This window comes from Amblyomma mixtum, chromosome 2 (assembly GCF_055824585.1).
Source record: "Amblyomma mixtum isolate Tamu chromosome 2, ASM5582458v1, whole genome shotgun sequence".
In the NCBI taxonomy this organism is placed as follows: Eukaryota; Metazoa; Arthropoda; class Arachnida; order Ixodida; family Ixodidae; genus Amblyomma; species Amblyomma mixtum.
The window spans coordinates 67,827,939-67,847,204 of NC_143013.1; the positions used below are offsets into that span (position 1 = coordinate 67,827,939).

Below are 19,266 nucleotides of genomic sequence, written 5' to 3' on the forward strand. Positions count from 1 at the left end.
CTACCTCCCCCTATAAAGAAGCATCGTCCCGATGCTAACACGAAAACAAAGGCACAGGGCGGAAAACCGCACATGCGCACAAAAACTCCTGCTGGCCAGTGTAGAAGGAGGTGGGAAAATCAGGTCGGGGCAGACGATCATCGCGCGTAATACGGCTTAAGCCGCACTACGTGCACAATTTCAGGGCGGGGTGAACGACGTGATGACGGTCGTGTTCCTTCGGGCAGCACCTCGTAGTTAAGTTCACCGATGCGGCGAAGAACTGTATACGGGCCAAAGTACCGCTTTATGAGTTTGTCGGAGAGACCTCGACGGCGTACTGGCGTCCACACCCAGACCTTGTCTCCAGGGTAAAAATGTACGTCGCGTCGACGGAGATCGTACCGACGAGCGTCGGCATGCTGTTGGTGTTGGATGCGGAGTCTAGCGAGTCGCCGAGCTTCTTCCGCGCGCTCGCATACTATTCGGGCACCATCGTCTACGTCGACAGGCGGCTCGTGCGGTAGCATAGCATCAAGCATCGTGGTGACCTGTCTGCCGTGGACCAGCTGGAAAGGGGTCATACCGGTCGTCTCCTGGACATTGAATAGGTTGGGGCAACCAAAAAGTAAATAAAAATAATAGGCCCCTGCCTGCACCGCTTACACACAACAGGCTTAACCCAATTGAAAAATAAAAGAGGAGGCCCGTAGGCAAGTTGTAATTTGACCACCCGTAGGTGGAAAAGTAAAATAAAAGGGAAAAGCTACTGTAGCGACCCACAGCCGAGAGAGCGGGCCCGGGGAGGCTCCCCTGACCTTCCCTGGGAAGTAGCGGAAAGGGAAATGGGACGTGGGAAGGGAATGGGGACAGCGAGTTTTTTGCTCTGATCCTTCAATTATCTCGACTCCATTACTGGCCTGCCTGGCCAGGGCAGGGAGAGCATCGAGATTGCCCAATGGTGCGGCCCCACTCACGGGATGCCCGACCACCCACCAAACGCAACGGGCTCCGACCGTCGGAGACAGGAAAACCTAACACGGGGTCAGTAGCTACCTGGGACTCCTCTTCGCTCGCTAGAGGGCTTTTCCCACCTGCCGGCTACTAGCCGTCGAAGGTTTTTCGCGGTTTTTCAGACTCCGGAAGTATGTGTGATAGTCCCGGCCAGTAGAGGTCCAGAACGTCAACGGCCTCGCGGCCTCAGAACTGGTCGCTCCGGGGGGACACATCTGTGCTTCCTCCAACCATCCATGCACTTATTTCCTCTCCTAGCTTGCTCTTCTCCTACTGAGGAGAGAGTGTTCAAGGCTGGGCGACCGGGCCACTAACCAAGAACGTGGCTTAGGATGGGATGACCCGGGCCTACTCCACCGGTACTCCACACATCTTCGGTTTTCGCCAGACTCTTACGAGGAAGTACTAGGCTCTCATCCCCCGGCATCCCGCAGGCGGTTAAGCCTGCGGCCGACCGTAAGGCCGCTTCCCCGAGGCGGCGGTCCTCAGAGCCTGGCCACTATGAACCCCCGCGCGGACCTGGTTTCTCCGTAACCAGAAACCGACGCGTCGGTAGCCAGACTTGCACGCCCCCGCGCGCAGAGGAAGGTAGCATGTATTTGAAAACCTTTTGGCGTTTTGACATGCCTTCCGGGCTGGATTTCGTGGGTCCAACCTGAGTATAAACCCAATCCTGCCTCCGCTCAGGCATCGGACCTCACGTGCACGACTGGCCCTCACAGTCGTCTGGGAGTCGCTGCCACTCCCATTGGGGGTTTGCATCCCCATAGGATGGGTCCCGGCCATCCCATCCCCACTGCTGGCATTGCACCGAAACAAAGCCTAGTAGCCGAAACTACACCGGCCCGTATCCGGTGGCGGGGGGGGGGGCCACGAGCAGGCTGCACAGTCAGATTCCCCCCCCCCCCCCCCCCCCGTCTCCTGGACAGCGGTATTATAAGCGAATGTAACGTAGGGCAGTACCGAGTCCCAACTGCGATGGGCGACATCCACGTACATGGCGATCATGTCGGCCATGGTCTTGTTCAGCCGCTCCGTCAGCCCATTCGTTTGCGGATGGTACGCAGTAGTTCGGCGGTGGCTGGTGCAGCTGAGACGGAGGATCTCCTGTGTGAGCTTGGCCAGAAACGCGGCACCCCGGTCAGTGATAAAAACGGCAGGGGCACCGTGACGGAGCACAATGCACTCAATAAAAAATTTGGCTGCCTCAACAGCTGTCGCAGACGGAAGTGCTATCGCGTTAGGTAGTCCGTCGCTATAATAATGTACCTGTTGCCCGACTGCGACGTCGGAAATGGACCAAGAAAATCCATTCCGACGGTGTGGAACGGAACAAGCGGTGGTTCGAGTGGTTGGAGAAGACCAGCTGGTCGTATGGGTGGTGTTTTGCGCCTTTGACACTCTCGACAAGTTCTTACGTAGTGACGCACGTACTTAGGAAGTGTCGGCCAGTAGTACCGTTCTCGAATACGTGAAAGCGTTCGGCTGTAGCCAAGGTGACCAGCTGTAGGATCGTCGTGGCAAGCTTGGGCGACCTCGGAGCGCAGGTCCTCCGGCACAACAAGGAGCCACGACCTCGGGCTGCTGTCGAAGTTCTGCTTCTACAATACGCCGTGCATTATCTTGAACGTCGGCAGCATGCGCTGGAAAACGCGAGGCACCGCAGCTTCGTGGCCTTCCAAGTGCGCCATCAGCTGACCAATCTGAGGATCACTGCGTTGCCGAGCAGCCATATCTGCTGTGTCCAATGCCCCAAGAAAGCCGTCCTCTTCGTCATTTTCGCCTCCCGGTGCCGGCTCCACAGGGGCTCGAGACAAGCAGTCAGCATCATGATGTTTGCGGCCGGACTTGTAGGTGATGGTGACGTCGTACTCCTGTAGCCGAAGGCTCCACCGAGCAAGGCGGCCTGCAGGATCCTTAATATTGGCGAGCCAGCACAGCGAATGGTGGTCGGTGACGACACGAAAAGGGCGACCGTACAGATAGGGCCGGAATTTGGTGATGGCCCAGATGACAGCGAGGCACTCTTTTTCAGTTGTCGAGTAATTGCCCTCCGCCTGCGAAAGAGCTCGGCTGGCATACGCAATAACCCTCTCAGCGCCATCCTGGAATTGCACAAGCACTGCTCCTAGTCCTTTGTTTCTGGCGTCCGTGTGGAGTTCAGTGTCGGCGTCTTGATCAAAATGGCCTAGTATGGGGGATGTTGCAAGGGCGTGTTTTAATTGGCGGAATTCTAATTGTTGCTCCTCGTTCCACTCAAAGACAACGCTATCCTTCGTAAGGCGGTAAAGTGGCGCCGCGATCTGGGCAAGTTTCGAACGAAACGCCTGAAGTATGCGCGAAGACCGAGAAAGCTTCTGACGGTCTTCTTGTCCGACGGTGGAGGGAAGGATGCAACGGCAGCCGTTTTCTCGGGATCTGGCTTCACACCCACTTGGCTGACGATATGACCAAGGAACTTCAGTTCACTGTATGCGAAGCGGCACTTCGAAGGCTTGAGCGTAAGTCCGGCGTTCAGAAGAGCTTGAAGAACTGCTTCAAGACGCACCAGATGGTCTCTGAAAGTGCTTGAGAAGATGACAACGTCATCTAGATACACGACACATGTCTGCCACTTCAGACCGGCTAGCACAGTATCCATGACTCGTTGAAATGTCGCGGGCGCTGTACACAGGCCAAAAGGCATCACCTTAAACTCGTAGAGGCCATCCGGGGTTATAAATCCGGTCTTCTCGCGGTCGCGCTCATCCACTTCAATTTGCCAGTATCCACTCTTCAAGTCGATGGACGAAAAATAGCGGGCATGACGAAGACGGTCGAGGGTGTCGTCGATGCGTGGGAGTGGATACACGTCCTTCTTGGTCACCTTATTGAGTCGCCGGTAGTCAACGCAAAATCGAAGGGTCCCGTCTTTTTTCTTGACCAGCACTACAGGTGCGGACCACGGACTGTTGGATGGCTGGGTGACGTCGTCGCGTATCATTTCGCGCACTTGCTCCTGGATGGTTTCCCTTTCCTTCAAGGAAACGCGGTACGGCGGTTGGCGAATCGGGTGCGTTGCGGTGTCGACAATAATTCGATGCTTGGCGACTGGCGTCTGTCTAACTCGGGATGTCGTCGCGAAACAGTCGTTGTACCGATGCAAAAGGGAGAGCAGTTCGCGTGTTTGGGAAGGCTCAAGTTTGGGATCGATATCCAGGGGCAACGTTGTAGGGTCTCGTGACCCGGGCGGGGCCGCCTCCTTAGGCAGCGCAACTGCTTCACGAACGTCGCTAAGCTCTTCCATTTGGGCTATTACTGACCCTTTCGTCAGGTGCTGCGGCTCGTTCCTGAAGTTGGTCACGAAGATGTTGGCTCGCCCTCGTTGAACATTTGCGACCCCTCGCGCAACACCAATGCCGCGCGTAAGTAACATCTGGACACTGCCTTCCAGAACGCCTTCTCCACATGCTGTTGTATCGGCTCGGACCGGCAGGAAAACTGTCGACAACGGCGGCAAGTGGACATGGTCGGCATCAACTTTCATCGCAAAGCCTGTGGCCCGGGGCGGTACTGGCGATGAAGAACGTGCGCGGAGGGTTAACCTGTTCTGCCCTATGTCGATTACGGCGCCATATTCACGGAGAAAGTCCATGCCCAGAATAACATCTTTAGAGCAATTCTCCAATATCACGAAAGTGGCGGGGCACGTCTCACCGTGCATCTCGACGCGGGCAGTGCACTTGCCAACAGGGTTTACGATGTGGCCGCCCGCGGTACATATGGGCGGTCCGTCCCACTGGGTGGTAACCTTGCGAAGACGCCGAGAGAAACTGCCGCTGAAGACCGAGTAATCAGCGCCGGTGTCCACAAGCGCCGTTACGTCGCGCCCGTCGATCAGAATGTTCACATTGCTAGAGGTTACAAAACGGTTTGCGTTTCCAAGGATACCATCGGTCGAGCTGGGACACACTAACGTAGACGGAGGTTCTTTGCTTCGTGCGACTCCGGCAACGCCACCTCCAGGCGTCGCCGTACTCAGTTTTCCCGAAGTGGCGAAAGGCTCTCACGGCGAGACCCGCGAGAAGGGGATGGTGGGCGGCGAGGTGGTGGCGACCGAGAGGTGCGAGGAGCAGCTGTAACCGGTGATGGAGAACGTCGAAGGTAGTCTTATATGTCGCGGGGCTGCTCACCGTAGCGGGGGCACGGATCGGCCCGGTGAAAACCCCTTAGGCCGAGTTCGCGGTATGGACAGGAGCGATACATGTGATCAGGCTCACCGCAGTGAAAACACAGTGGGCGCCGGTCCGCAGTCCTCCAGATGTCGGTCTTCCTGCGTCTCGGCGGTCCCAGGCGTGCATCAGACGAGTGCAGGAACTCACGGCGTCGAAGGCCGGAATCGGGAGCGCTCTGGTCCTGGCGATGGGCGGGAGGAGGACGACGAACTGCGGCGGCGTAGCTCAGAGCTGGTGGGTCGGCTGCAGCTACAATTGGGACGTCTTCTGGCGCCAGCGCATGTCGCAGTTCTTCGCGAACGGCCGACGCGATGGAGACAGAGGCGGGCTGCTCAGGAGTAGGGAAGAGCTTTTTCAGCTCCTCGCGGATGACGTCGCGAATTATTTCTCGAACATCGGCGAGACCAACTCCGCCCAGGTCAGACGAGGCAAGACTTGAGACGACAGGAAGGGCGCTCAGTCTCTGAAAGTGACTGGTTCTTGTCGCCAATGCCTGCTCGATGTTGGTAGCTTCGGCGACGAATCCGGCCACTGTGGTCGGAGGATTGCGGATGAGGCCTCCAAAGATGTCATTCCGGACACCCCTCATCAACGCCCGTACCTTTTTCTCCTCAGTAGCCCGCGGGTCGGCGCGGGGACTCAGACGCAGCACGTCTTCGACGAAGCTCCTGACGCTTTCGGTAGGTCCCTGGATGCAAGCGTGGAGCAGATCTTCAGCTTGCTGTCGCCGGTGCTGGTTCGCGAACGTGCGTACCAGTTCGCTCTTGCACGTCTCCCATGATGTTAACGAAGCCTCATGGTTCTCAAACCAATACTTCGCTGTGGCTTCCAGGGAGAAGTACAGGTTTTGCAGGCATTGGTCTGGAGTCCACCCGTTATGTCGCGCTACTCTTTCATAGTTTTGGACCCAGTCTTCAACATCGTCAAGGCCATCGCCACGGAACGGCACGACAGATCTTGGAGTGAGAGGCACGTAGACGATCCTCGATGCAATCGCGGGGTCGGTTTGTTGTGACTGGGACGCCATGGTGACGTTGGCTGTCCTAGATGTCCGCGATCCCTCGGGCAAGAGTCCGAATTCCGGCGCTTGGCCTTGCTGGCGTCGGCTAGCGCGAGTCTCAGTTTCCGCCGAGGGCTCCTCCAAGAAAACTCGACGGCCAGGCCTTAGGACGGGGCTCGAACTACGAGGCGGGGTGCGCTGCATGAGATGCGTTACCCAGCACCTCCACCAAATGTCACGGCTTGACGTACAGGCCGGCGGCGAGAACGGGTGAAGACAGGGAGCACAGAAAAACAGGGAGGTCCACCAGCAGCAACGTCGTCGTCGGCGCGCGGCAAACACTCCTCGTCTTTTTCTTCCACTCGCGACAATATAAAGTAGAAATTGCATGAATTAATCAAAAATATTTACGAAGAGTTCGATATAGCCAATAATTCGTAATATCCGTGTTCGTTATATCGAGGTTTGACTTTAGGTTCACCAAATTCAGGATGCAGCATTTAGCATTCGACATATCTCTGAACCTTATGTACTGTTTCTCTACTGACATGCACCATTAACGTAGCAGTAGCGCTACCAAAGCCCGGATCCGGTCATAGTTGCCAAGAAGAACCCTACTTTCCTCACCCATTTGTCCCATGGTACCACATGTGCATTTTTTTTTTCAGCAGTGGCAGCAGCGGTAGTTACCGTAATACTGATGGCTGCACACTGAGTGCACAAAAAGGAAAACAGCGCCTGGTAACCATCAAGATGCGGTGAATTTCAGCGCCTGCCGGTCGCTTAACTACGTCTTACTATGCTGTTCCTGATGAATGAAGCGATTAAGCGGATGGCTACAGCTCAAATTCGTAAACCCATTGAAACTCTTTCGCACACTTAGCCCGTAATCTGGACCACGCTGGCTCTAAATTGACGATTGAACACCCTAGTGACACCATCGTGGTTCGCCCGTCTCTTGCGTCAGGTAGCTTCCGCTTCTCGGGGGCGCGCGCATTCTGATCTTGGCGCCATTGTCTCATCGTCCAGACATCACTAGCTCTCCCGTCAGAGTTACCTTGCCGGTGACTGTTTCGCTCCACATCTCTACGTACTTCTTATTTCCGCTCACCTTCATAGCGATCGTCGCGAAATTCTACCGAGTGCTGCTTCGGGCGACCAATCTCTGCCACGGCAGCGGGCTATTGAGTGACGGCACGCTAGCGAGCCACGCGCCCCGACGCACCACACACGCCGCCAATCTGTGACGTCAGAGTAAATGCAACCCCGAACATTATGAAACTGTTTCTTACTAAGCCAACACTGGAAAGCGAATAAACAGCTATGCATTTGATCAGCCAGAAGTAGACAACAAGGTTCAGAATAAACGCGGTTATATCGGAGCAGGCGTGAGCATCATCTGCAACCACGGTTCTTTTTGAATGGAAATAACCTTGTGCATAATTTCGGCAGAGTTTCTACAATTAAGAACATTTTGCAAGACTTTGTACAGTGACTATCGGACGAACAACCAGTGGCAGACAAAGCAAGATCCGTGTTTCATTCATAAACGTCACCATTAGTATAGTGCAGTACTTAACTCGGACTACAGCTGCCACGAGCGCATTGTACTAAAGGCTTGTAACGAAAGTCACTTCACATTCCCCATTTTGGCTAACGCTTCACAATCATCCGCACACACTTCTCTAGCATACCCAATGGCCCTTCTCCTATGTATGTGCCCTTGAGACTGCCAGCATAGCCAGCCATCTCTGCAAGCCAATCTGGTCGCTCCCCTTATATCCCTCATGAATTGGCTCACACCTCCCGACGATGTGGGCGAGGTAACTTGATGGAAGGCCATTAGAATCTGCATCTCCCACGTGTTACTTTCTGGTTCAAAGCATCCAAATAAACAAATAGCTTGGTCCAGGATTCTTGAGAAAATAATTGTGTTGCTTATTCCTGAGTGCCCTTTCGACAAAGAATAAAGTGGACAAGACCACATTAGATTTTCTGGAAGTCATAGTGTAGACCTAGGCTAGACTGGTTTTTATATGCAGGGTGGTCTACTCTGAATTTGTTCCCGCGCAAAGCTCAAGATCTGGCTCAGAGTTTCTTTAAGCCGCTTTCGAGTGTTAACTTCACGTTTTTCGCATTATCTTTCCCTCCGCCAAAAGGTCACTTTGGTTGTGTTTACATCGGTACCTTGAAGGTGGAAGGGAGAGAAGAAGACCAGGAAGTTGCTGTGAAAACTCTCCGCAACAGTGCGTATATATAACCCTTCACTTTAAGTAGCTATGTGTCGATTAATGAAATTAATGTTGAAACTCATTCCAAATATCTGGAGTAGACTTGTAAGACCTGGTTTAGCGCAGCATTCAGTGCAGTTTCAGATCGTAGTGGGAAAATTGTCCAGTTTTTAAGGTGAGGTACATTTAACTCTGATTAAGAATGATGCATTCAGTGTTTAACAGCACGCAAAGATGTCACTATCCTTGTTTTGTAACCGTTTTTGCCAAAATAGGAACAATTAAGCACTACAGTAGATTTATGTTGGCTCGTGGTGGGTAAATTACGAAAAGAGTGCAATGTTTTTTGTTTGTTTTTTTCGTGAAAGAGCAACAAGGAAGTGACTTGCAGATTTGCATTTTAGTGGCGTCATAAGAAATTTCACTTTACTATAACTTGTATTTGCTGTACGAACCACGAGAAGGCGTCTCATCTAGTGTTCTGACAACTCAGCATGGCGGTCGTTATTATTGTGCTTTTTCTATGCTCGTGTTAAATGCTTCACAATTCTTGCGTTTCTGATCAATCGCTTTCAGCTCTTCAAGTTTTCATCAAAAGCTCCTTCAATATTTGACGACATTGCAAAAAATAAGGCGTGATTTTGATTGCGCGTAGATCCTCGGCAGCATCTTCAGTGTTCCACATGTCGTAACAAGGCTGGCACACTAATGCAGTCGGCGCCCGTTTCTCGGCAAGAGTTATAAGCAACAGACCGGTGCAGATGCTGTGTATGGCCAAGCAACAGGAACGTGCTGATTCACCGACTAAGCTCTATGTGAAGCACCGTACTGCATCTCAGCTATATTTGTTTGTCGTGACTTAAATTCATCGCAAAGCTCGAGCTGAACGTTCGGCTGTACGGTGACACCCATGTACCCTGCGCACTGTATGGTCCACGCTAAGGGAGAAAATATGAGGGGCGGTGATCCATTTGTAATTAAGTAGTTGAACTTTGGAGCATATTTTACTTGTACTTCTGTCACCTTGCAAAGAGGCGCTTGCCATGCAGTATGCATTTTTTTTTTTTGCATATACAACTCAGATGCAGTGCTTTCAGAGCGATAGCAGTGCAAGAAGAACCAGAGACGTGCCAGAAGTCCGTACCTACCACCTGGAAGACGGTATTAATGCGTTCGTATTAGAATGTTTATGCGAACGAAAAACAAACGGTCGCCGTCTGTGGGTGATCACCCTCCGAGAAAGCAGAAAAAAAAAAAAACTTACCGTACTGATGGCCTCAAGCGGGTATCGAATGCGGTTCACTGGCTGCTGCTTTAGACCAATCGGACATCGGCGCAGCCTTTCCACCCACGTGTTATACTGCCAGCCTATCACGCTGTGCTTTGGATATCTTCGTCTTTATGAACTTGCATCCACGCCTATAGGGCTGTGCGCCTTTATTTTACTTCCGCATGAATAATTCATTTCTGTTTGTGTCAAAAGAGATGCTAAATTCACTTGGAATGCCCTAGTCTTACCTTTCTACGTCTCTCTAACGGGACTCTGCAGACTCTCGGAGTGGCGACGATGACAGCCAGTCGTTCCTCTCGGAGGCGCTCATCATGAAGGAATTCCACCACACCAACGTGCTTCCCCTCATTGGCTTGACCATGGACGAGAGAGACGGCCTCATGGTGATCACACCATACATGAAGCACGGGGACCTGCTCTCCTACATACGGGACGAGCAGAACGTAAGCTCACCCTCCAGGCCAGAATTCTTCGGTACCAAGCAGTTCGCGCTCTTCAATGATGAGCTCATATGCCAATAAAAACACAGGACATGCTGGATGACTAAAAGTTTAGGGCTTCCCTTTCAAAAATCAAGAGATCTTGATAGTACTCCTGTTTTCAGCCATCACCTTATCTATTTTCAATGGCTGTCATGCCACTAAAATTGCCAATCAAGCCCTTTAGTGCATGCTTTTCTCTCTTGCCCTTCCCTCCACTTCTAGCTTAGGTTGGTCATGAAGGGTGGCGCGGAACTTACATGACGCCGCGGAGGCTGTGTGCAGATGCCGCGCGATGCCGCAGCCCAGGCGGACAACACAGGACGCCAGATGGAGAGTCCCAGATCAGGAATAACCATAGAAATGGGCATATCCGCGCTGCTCGTTTGTAAAACGGATTACTTGATAAACACCAGCTGACCTACGTCGCGTCGCTGTGGTTAACAGAAAGCACAATGGGGCACCGCAGCCATAGTGAAGTAATGTGGGCGCCCGCCGTAGCTCACCAAATCATGGATGACCGCTGAACGAGGGCTGCGCGCTGCTGTCATTGTAAAGCAGGTGATTGAAAGAACGTTACGGCGCTACAACAAAGATAAGGACTAACACTGTAATATTCTTTCAATCATGAGCCAGTTCCAAGTCGCCCAACTTAATTGCTGCTTTGCTACAGTAAAGCAGATGATCTGACAGGCATAAACCGTACAGAATACAGTGGCTAAACAATACCAACTAGGCCTCAGTGTCCCTCGGTTTCCGGACGATGCTGGGAGCTATGCTTTAAAACTTCTGGTGCTCTATATATATCGAGAACCCTGAAGGCCCAAAGTGCCCGTGCATGGTAATATATGTTACCATGCATGGGCACTTTGAGCCTTCAGGGTTCTCTACATATATAGAGCACCAGAAGTTTTAAAGCATATCTCCCAGCATCGTTCGGAAACCGAGGGACACTGAGGTCTACATGTGGACGAGCCTGACGCCGCACATGAGAGCGAACCTGAAGCAGTACTCATTCAAAATATTCCGAAACTTTTTGTCCTAATGGTATCCAGCAAAAAAAAAAAAAGAAAGCTGACCCCCAGCACCATTCCAACCGTAGGTGCAGCGAACAGAAAATGTTTTGTTTCCCCGACGCCTTAAACAACTCGGGCATCGCTGTTATTTTTTTGTTGTTGTTGCTTGAGTTCGCACAAGAACACAGCACAGAAGTAAAAGATCATGGTTGTCGTGTCCCTTGGCAGCCAACTGTGTCTAATGGACTTTCAGTACAATGCGGTCCATCAGACTCAAGACGTCTGTCTTGCTGCTTCAGACTTCCCGCAAAAGGCTGCGTTGATGGCCGAGTAACTTCCGGCACCGTAACCTTCGGCATAAAGTGCACGAGCTATACATGTATAAAAGTTGGAAATTTGCTCTTCGTGCAATACATGTAGGTGCGTACTATCCAGTATTTATTTTTTTTATGTCGCCGAATAGGGCACGAAATTCCCAACCTTTAGTCGATACCAAGTGTTGTGGCAGTTGCGCAGCGCATATAGAAATAATTCTATGCGATGGTGGCACACCTTGCTCCTGCTGGTTATGTAACGGGTGCGGACAATCTGGTTTTTTTTTTTCAGCAAAAACTGAGGCCCGTGGTCCATGCACAGGGTGCGGACTGCATACCGGAAATTATGGTATATACAGAATCGACTATCACCGGAACCTCTCGCGCTGCATTTTGTAAATGATAGTTCTTCGCGCAATGCGTTGGATGTTGTCGTCTTCATTATCTTGCGTGCGTTCGTTCTGGACCTCGAGAGCGGGCGAGAGATATATGGCAGTTCAAAATTAGCCTGAATAATTCAGCAACAGATGTTTAACGCGCTTCCGAGCACCACAAACAGAAGCGGCGGCAATTAGAGTACGTGTGACCACCCACGTGACCAGCTCCGGCTCGTGCTGAAGAAGAGGAGCTGACCCTAGCACACATTCCAGGTCAAAGTCGGGGTTGACTGCACGACTGCAGTCAACTGCGCATCTATTGTAATTGAGTCGACGTGGCGGTCGACAGAGCGGCGAAGCCAGAGCCCGGCTGAGGCGAAGGTCCCAGTGTTTTGCATAGCGCGTGGTGCCGCCACATCCTTTTTTTCGGTAATCCGGCACTGGTTACGGAGGTCGGTACATATAAGTGGCGAATGACGCCGAGCGCGCTTGCTAGCTTAGAAAACTGAAGACGGAGGCAAAGACTCGAGTGCGGACCTATGAGACGTCTTAGTATGTTCTACACCTTTCCTATACAATGCATTTCATCCTTACGTGTAATCTGCTCGGCGAGATAAACTGTCCATATATTTATGAGATCTGCAACTTACCTATTGATTATTTGCCTGCGTGTAACCTGATCTTCAGTGCAAGTGAAGGCCGGTAGAGCAATTCGACAGCCAAGAAAAATATTTATCAATCGCAACAACAGCAAATCTTTTTCACAGCATTTATTTACTCGCAACCTGACAGATTTAGATCAGCCTTCAAAGGTCATTTAAAAATCTCCCATATTTGCATTCGCTATTCTCCAGCAACCAACAGTGAAACAGCTCATAACATTTGGCATCCACGTGGCAGAAGGCATGAAGTACTTGGCCGATATAAGGTTCGTGCACAGAGATCTTGCGGCTCGCAACTGCATGTGAGTGGAGCGACATTTTCGTCCGGATTTATGCGGCCGGTGTCATACGCAGTGGATTCACTTATCTAACTGATTACAGGTTGAGCGAGGATTTCGTCGTACGTGTGGCCGACTTCGGTCTTTCTCGTGACATCTACGAGAAGGACTACTACAGCAGCGATAACAAGACCAAGCTTCCGGTAAAATGGATGGCTCCAGAGAGCTTGGAGAAAGGCATCTACAGCCACAAGACGGATGTCGTGAGTCTTGCACAAGATGCGGCATACCAGCTGCTTCATTAACAACCTTCCTTAGGTTTAGCACAAGCGTAGAAATCTTCAAAATTTTTTTAAAACTTAGTTTTATGAAAACGTGTTAAATAGTTCACGTGGTTATTTTTCCCAGTGGTCGTACGGTGTCCTGCTCTGGGAGCTGATAACGCGTGGTGTGACGCCGTATCCGGATGTGGACCATTTTGAAATTGTCGACTTCCTGAAGCGAGGGCGCCGAATGCAGAGACCAGATTTCTGTCCAAGGGAGCTGTTAGTTTTATTCTTTGTTTTTTTTTATGGAAAGCATTCAACCCTGATGCCCTATTTTATAGCATATCGGCCCACACTGCCCTAATTGCTCCTTCCTTAAACACAGGTACAGCATCATGCTGCAGTGTTGGCACAACAACCCCAAAATGCAGCCTCCGTTCAAGAAGCTCGTCACAGAAGTAGCAAGCGTAATTGTCACCCTTGAGACGAGAGAAAGAGAAAAGAGAGCCAACTTGGACGTCGATTACGTCAGCAGCAAACGTCTGGACCTTACCAACGCTGCCGAGCCACCAGTCATATCGTACCTTCTTTCAGTCAGTTCCACTGCCGACGGAGGTGGCACAGAGTTTCCTCAGGTTCACGAGAGTGTCTTATGAGCTAATTCACTCGTAAGAAATAGGTTTGGTTTATGGGGGTTTAACATCCCAAAGCGACTCAGGCTATGAGGGACGCCGTAATGAAGGGTTCCAGAAATTTCAATCACCTGGGGTTCTTTACATGCACTGACATCGCACAGTAAACTGGCCTCTAGAACACGTCTCGATTTAACGCAGGACTATGATAAGGACTACTGTTATGACAGTTGGTCTTAGAATAACTTCCTGATTCCGTGTGGAGCCAGCGTAACCTCGTCCTTCTTGTTAAGAGAGTTCGAAACAAAATATGAGCTATTAATATGCGACCTCAGTGTGACAAGTTTTACATATGCGCATAGCTTTGAAAGCATAATTACCGCAAAACTCCGAGCAAGCGCCCCCCCCCCCCCCCCCCCCCCAGCAAGTCGAAATCACTGGCAAAGTAGGGGAGGAGGGTGGGGGGGGGGGGGGTTGCTATCCCGGAACAGCGCCGAAATTCAAGATGGCGGCGACATTTTCCCGCCAGGAAAAAAAAAAGCGCAGTGCACATGGATTTAAAATTTTATTTAGCTCTAGAAACATGAACTTTATTGAGCGAAAGATTGCTATGTCGATTACTCTCGAGACCATCAAAAGAATCCTCCGAGTCAGTCGCAAAAAAAGTTCACAACATTCCGCTTGAAGCGCACCCCGGTCTTCTGGTGCCACGGCCCCAACGTCTGCCAGTCCGCCATGCAGGTCGCCGTCCTCCGAGCCATCGAGTGCGTTAGTAATTCCGCATCCCTTGAAGGAGCGTGCCACAGTCGCCTCAGGTACAGCAGCCCATGCCTCGGCAACAAAATCAAGAGCATGCTGGCGCGACGGCTTCTTCAGGTTTCCTTTGGGCGTCCTCTCTTCTTAGCGCATATACTCTTCCCACAAACTCCGTAGGGTGGACTTGAAAGGCTTGTTCCACTAGACGTCAGCCGGCTGCAGGATGCTCGTGCACCCCGCAGGCACATAGAGCACGTCGGTAACGCGCTCCTCGAAAGCATTCTTGGCAGTTTGTTTTATGAGTGGGCGCCTGGTCCAGTACCAGTAAGCGGCGCACGTCATCGACGTTTGAGCCCGATTCTTGACAGCCAATCCTGCATCTTTTCTGATGTCATCCAGCCATTTTTTGTGGCGGTGAGACGAACATTTGCTACGAATAAAAGAAAAAAAAAATCAGCGTTTTGATAGAACGAACTGAGCGACATCGTGATTCCTCGCCCCATTGAAAAAAAAGAATCATTCTCACCTGGTAGCGAAGGCTCGCGAAGACCCTGGCTGGAATTTTCCCGGTTTGTTCCTTGAAAATAACGAAGGCCGGGAGCTTGTGGCCGGTGGCGCGTGCGGCTAGGCAAACCGTGAAGCCCCGTCGGGCACATTGTGTTTGCGATCCGTATTAGAGCACTGCACGGGACTCAATCTGGGGCCCGAGCCCGGCCCGGGCCCGAGACTTGAAGCCCGAGCCCGGCCCAGGCCCGCTAAATTATCGCTCCAGAGAGCCCGGCCCGGCCCGTGAATCCCGCAATGAAGCCCAGCCCGGGCCCGGCCCGGCCAGTTACACAGTAACGCTTGAGGTACAGTGCTCACTCTGAGCAAGTAGACTGCTACTATACCGATAAGGAACTGGCCGACAAAGGTTCTGAAACCACAGTTTGGTTTGCAGGAAGTTGGTTCTTTTTAACCCAGAAGGAAGTGATTAAGAGTCGTGCTCGCCAGGCCCTCTTTTGGACAGTGATCTCGTGTAGGTGCGCAAATTAGATAAACTCGGAAGTTCCGAAAGCGAAATAAAAAGGGCTGCATACGCGCGTAATAGACTACCTTGCATTCCCCCATGATTTTAATCCGTTATATTTTGCCGCCCCGTAGAATGAACAATAAAGCTGCTTAGCAAGCAGTGGGATGACATTTTTTTAGTGAACGCGATCTCACAGGTTAAAATCGTAGCCGAACTGGTCGCCTTTCAGCAGAAACGAAAAGCTAAAAGACTTGAGTATTTCATGGTGTGTGTTTTGAAGACTATAAGCGTCCTAAACTTTGGGATGACGAATGATCAATGGCCAATTAAGGCCGGTTGAATTTTACTCTTACTGGTGGAGCAGAAGATAACGTGCGAACGACGTGATAACAGGGCAAAACCCTTGTCATGACAACCAGGCTGAAGAAGCGAGGAGAGATAGATGTGCTTATTCGATGAGATTTACAAACTCTCGCGAGCTTTTGTGGCTATTTGCGAGCTTTGTGGCATTTACGAGACGTTCCGGACAGCTCATCAAAAAGAAAACCAAACGCGCTTTAGTTTGTGAATTTTCTCACATGAGAAAAATTTAGCTATACAATTAAAGCTATGTTTTTGGGGCTTAAGGGCCCAAGGGGAGTCAGGCTGTGAGAGATACCGAAGCAAAGGGCTCCGGATCATTTCGACCACCTGGGTTTCCTCAACGAGCAATGATACTACAAAGTACATGGCTGTCATGCTAGCCGCCTAAATAGAAATGCAGCCGCTGAGGATAGGAGCAAACCCTGGTTCCCCGGCTCAGTAATCAAGCGCCTTGACCACTAAGCCACCACGGCGTGGAAATAAGGAAATAAATAAGTCAATGAATAAAGTTTAGTTTTTTTCTCAGCGCTTACTATAACCCATAGCTCATCCGTGTCGCTGCTCCAATGTCGCAGTTGTGTACTTCACTCTGCAATAGTGAATGAATAGTCGGACACCAGCCGTTTCTGTACGGACCCAAGCCCCACTCGCGTCCGCAGCTTTAAGCCCGGGCCCGGCCCGGGCCCGCAACTTCAGGCCCGGGCCCGGCCCAGGCCCGGCAAAACAGATCATGTCTCGGCCCGGCCCGGCCCGCGGGCCGGGCCGGGCCCGGGCTTTCGGGCCGGCCCGAGCCCGTGCAGTGCACTAATCCGTATGGTGCCTTCGCCGACCACGTTGTTTGTCCTGTTGGCTGGGTTACTGGGTCCGGGGGAGGGGGCGCTTTCCCGGAACGGCGCGGAAATGTGAAATTGACAGGGATGTTAGAGGGGGGCCCTTGCATGGGTGGGGGCGCTTGTTCGGAATTTTATGGTAGGATCTTAAGTCCCACCTGTTATGACAAACGGTTGCTACACACAATTTATATAAAATAGTAAAAAAATGAACAACAGTCGAGAGGGGGGCTTCCTCCCATTAGCCAGTGTATTGACAAGAACACTTGTCCTCTTCTGGCTCAGAGGAAGACAAGTCCTCTTTGGAGACGTTGGCTAGTGAACTGAGCCTTCCCTCCTGGCCAGTGTTCATTAGTGGTATTTGATGCTTTTCTGAAGTTTAAGCATCCAAACAGTCTAACGTTCACATTACATATGAATTTTGCGAGAGAGGAGAGTAAACTCTATTGCTCAGATAAAAGAGGTGGATGTTGGTTCGTCAGGGAGGGGTCCAATTGTGCCTGTGGGCGTGAGCTGTCAGCTGGGCTCGGGTGATTGTTCATAAACAAACCTTGTGAAAACCCTGAACAATAAAATACTCGACATACTAAACAAAAATAAAAGTAAAGATTTTGCGTGGTACCGATTCCTCTGTCACTGTGGCGCCTACTACGTAAGCAGTCTCAAAAATTTTCACAATACAGTCGAACCTCGTTATAAAGAAATGGTTTATAAAGAAGTAATGGATATAAAAGAGAGTTTTAGAACTGGAGGCCCAAGCGGCTTGGGACCCCAAGAGAATTGCCGGCCGCAAGTGTGCATACGCAGAACCCAATCCAGTCTTGGGCTTTTGCGTTCACGTTAACCCAAGACCCAAAAATCGATAACTAGCGTGGGCCCCCAAGCCGTCTTGGGTCACCCTCGCAAGTGACGAGAAGTTGCAAGATAGCCAGGAGAGAGAATTAAGAGAGCAGATGACAATTCATCAATGTTTTCCTTCTCAAAACGTCACATTCTCCGAAAGACGCAGTCTTCAATGCTTTCGACGTCAAGCCATCCTTTGCGAGACGTATCCTGCCACCGGCCATGTCGTCAGTAAATCGCTTCTGGCAACGGCAGAAATAGATCTTCGATGTCAGCCCAACTCAAATCAGTGTACAGCAGATGATCGCAGAGCAAACCTGCCGCCCTTCGACTGATTTTTGCCATTTTCGGGCTATAACGAAGTACTGCCATAGTGCTGCATGTGGAAGCACTTGCTCGCACCTGGAAGAAGACAAAGACGCGTACGCCGAAACAGGCCAACCACACAGCCTTCAGCGATGAGCCAAGGAGGCCATGAGGCACATGTCTCACCTTGGCAACATAAGACCGCTCCCGTTCCGTACTGCGAGGTGTCAGTGCAGAGTTTGAATGGCATGCAAAATTCAGGCAGTACAAGGATGGGGTTTGAAGAGAGGGTCCTACATTCAGGCGTCCCTTTGAGTCATATCCTGAGAAATTTCGACTTCGCAACAAATTTCTGCCAAGGAAACAGAGGCGCTTGCCCATACTACAGGCGTTTATCCAAACCCCGAGATATTTGTACCCTGCCAGTCTGGGTATCTCGTGGATGGTTGGAGCAGTGGATGGATGGACGATAGGAGAGCCCCTTTTGAAATGGGGTGGTGGTAGTTGCCACCACGCTTGGCTTTTTTTTACTTTAATTTTTTTTAACTGCGCAATAAATCGGTCTATAAATTCGCCATTTTCTTTAAACAAATCCCCCCCCCCTTTTGAGCCACGAATCTTCCAATTTCTTTTCGCTATCTTCTACTGCCGAGTCATTCATATGATCATTATCTCTAATCCCTAGGCCCTTAGGATGAGTGACTGTGCCTGCATTGACATCAGGATGGATGCCACCCCATTCTAGTATAAGAGGTACAATTGTTTCTACAAATTTACCACAGACTGCACGTGTCATCTTTTTGATACAGTATCTTGTCCGAGACGAACTTCACTGATTGGCCAAGAGAGGTCACGTGACCTTGTGCCATTGTCACAACCCGCCATGATGGACCACCGTGATTGGTTAAAAGAGGTCACGTGACCTTGTGATGTCATTGAAACCTGCACATTAAAACTGTGAGCAACCCATTTTTTAGACAGCAACCTAGATAGTCGAAATCAGAAACGAAGCAACGTCAGCACCATCACAGCACAGCGAACACTGCTACAGCAGCTAGCAGTCCGAATATGGCGGTTGATGGACCAAAAATTTCAAAGAAACTGAAGCAAACACACAAGAAGTTTCAAAAGAAGCTGCAATAAATGTGAAATCTACAGCTATCGCATTCCACTCTTAAGACAACTTAAGGGGGACACTACCCTAAACAGTGAACTTTTGAACCACTTGCTCGATTTCATTGAAACTTGTGGGGCTAGTTTATACTACTGGTGGGACCACATCTGCCAGATTTAATTATTCTAGAATAAGTATGAAGCAGGCTATGCAACCTTCATGCCAAGGATGACTATGATTGCTTAGGAAAACTACTGTTTGAAAAATAAGTGTAATTTTTTCAATTTTT

At 50.8% G+C, this 19,266-nt stretch overlaps 1 pseudogene; it reads left to right on the forward strand.

Moving 5' to 3' along the window:
* Window positions 1-13,777, forward strand: part of LOC149359638 (hepatocyte growth factor receptor-like) — a 58,977-nt pseudogene extending 45,200 nt beyond the window's left edge.
* The last annotated feature ends 5,489 nt before the right edge of the window (window positions 13,778-19,266 follow it).